We start from the raw sequence: 2,450 nt of genomic DNA, 5'->3' as shown, positions 1-2,450 counted from the left end.
CGCGTCCCCACGCCGCGGCGGTGCGGCCGCTCGTCCGTCCCCGCCCGCGGCCACCTGCCGGGCCCGCTGTGCAGCGGCCGCTCCAGCCGCCGCCGGCTGAGAGCAGGGCGGAGGGGCGCGGGCGCCTGCAAACAACAGGTGCGCGCGCGGCGCCCACCGGACTTGGGGCGGCTGGCGCGCCGGGCCTCCGCCCCCTCCCCAAGCCCCTGGAAGCGTGAATGGAGCCCACGACCAAGGGGAGGGGGAGTGGAAGCGCAGAGAAGGGGCAGCGAGGGGTGGGGACCCGAGTTTAAATGGCAGGAAGTGACGTCGCGGCCCGCGGTTGCCTGGAAACGCATTTTTCTGTGGGAAGGAGGAGCGCGCCGGGAGGAGGGAGAGCGTCGCTACTGTGTTTCACACTCGCTTGCCTACGGTTGGTGAGCTGCCTCGAGGAAGGACGACTGCCCACAGCCACCTCGGGAGAAAGCAAGGACTTCTCTGCGGCAGAAAATCACTATGCCCAGTGGCCATTAGCTTCTGAGCTGTGAAGGTGGTTGGTTTCTCCATTTGTAGAGCCGCAGGAGATCAGCTTCGGGTCCCTTATGGTCTTTGGGTATTAGATGCTGAGCGCTCTTGCCGAGCTTTAAAGTCCTTTGCAAACATTTCAGTGACTCGGACCAAGTGCTGGGTTTTATTCAATAGATTGTCCTTTTAGATTTGTAACGCAGGAAAAGCAAAATCCTGGAGTTAGGGTTTTGTCCTCATCAGTGTAATACCCCCAATTTCGAATCCAACAGACGACCAAGGTGCCAACACCCATGCAAACGCACGAGGGTTTATTTGCAAGCTCGAGCTTGGGCCCAAGTATACCCGACACAGCGGAGCAGGGACTTGGACCCCTAGGTTAAGAGGTGTAGCAGTTTTATAGGGGCCAGTGGCCAATGAGATTGTAACACACGCAGAAAGTTGCATAGTCATGTCAGTCCACATGCAAATGGCCAATTGAATTACAACTTACCCTATAGTAACCATTTGAACTAGCCTATCACTCTGGTCAGAATTGGCGCGCAAGTTTGGCGGGCAAAAGGCGGGGTTTAAGAATTGGAATGCAAGCTTGGCGGGCAAAAGGTGGGGTTTACATTCTTTGGCGGTTAGGGGTTCTGCTTTCTTATATGAGCAGGTTTCCAGTAAGGGTGTGCTCAGCGGCTTGACTAGGGTGGGGGAGTGTCTTAAGCAATAAGTAGGTCATATGGGGGTTATACATGAGATGGTGGGTGTAGCACAAAATGGAGTTAGTCTTGCTCTGCTTGTCCAGGGGTAGGGGATTTTTGTTAAATTCCTTGGGTCCCACAATCAGCAATCAACTTTGTAAACAGAGAAACTGAAGTGTAGTCAGGGAGGCAGTGAATTGCCAGACTCACAACTAGACCCCAGATCTCCTGCATTTAGAACAGTGTTCTTAATGCCTTATCGGAATCATATACTGTGTTACTTAGACTACTTGGCGCTCATAAGTTTGTGTGCTACGGTGATAGCCCAAACCATTTATGGTAAATGAGATGGCACACAGTTCTGAGTAAAAAAAAAAAAAAAAAAAAAAAAAAAAAAATCTTTGTCATTCGATTACACATTTTTTTTTAATTTTTTTTTTAACGTTTATTTATTTTTGAGACAGAGAGAGACAGAGCATGAACGGGGGAGGGGCAGAGAGAGAGGGAGACACAGAATCTGAAACAGGCTCCAGGCTCTGAGCTGTCAGCACAGAGCCCGACGCGGGGCTCAAACTCACGGACTGTGAGATCATGACCTGAGCCGAAGTCAGACGCTTAACCGACCAAGCCACCCAGACGCCCCGCGATTACACATTTTTGAGAATCAGGTCTAAATTTTAAATGAGTTTTTTTTTCACACTTGGAATAAATGCTCAATATATACTAGGTGAATGGAAATTCTATATGACAATAATTAAGAAAGCTTCATGCAAGATTTTACTTAATTTAAAATAACAATAAGCTAGCAAAAGCGGCTCACTAAAATGAAGTGAAATATTCAGACAGCAACATTAACAAGTAAAACTATACAGACCAAAAATGAAGTGAAATATTCAGACAGCAACATTAACAAGTAAAACTATACAGACCATTTATAATAAAAAATTTGTTTCCTTTTCATAGGTACAGAGCTTTATTTTTTTAACATTTATTCATTTTTGAAAGTGAGAGAGACAGAGCATGAGCGGGGGAGGGGCAGAGAGAGAGGGAGACACAGAATCAGAAGCAGATTCCAGGCTCTGAGCTGTCAGCATAGGGCCCAACTCGGGGCTCAAACTGACAGACTGCGAGATCATGACCTGAGCTGAAGTCTGATGCTTAACCAACTGAGCCACCCAGGCACCCCCATAGGTACAGAGTTTTATTAATAACCAGATAGTCTTCATTTTAAGCCAAAAATCCAAGAAATCTATAAGCAAA

This window comes from Lynx rufus, unplaced genomic scaffold, assembly GCF_022079265.1.
Source record: "Lynx rufus isolate CCGP_SWC_20201006 ecotype Redwood Valley unplaced genomic scaffold, mLynRuf1.p SCAF_12, whole genome shotgun sequence".
Lineage (NCBI taxonomy): Eukaryota > Metazoa > Chordata > Mammalia > Carnivora > Felidae > Lynx > Lynx rufus.
Note: the sequence above shows the minus strand (reverse complement) of the source record.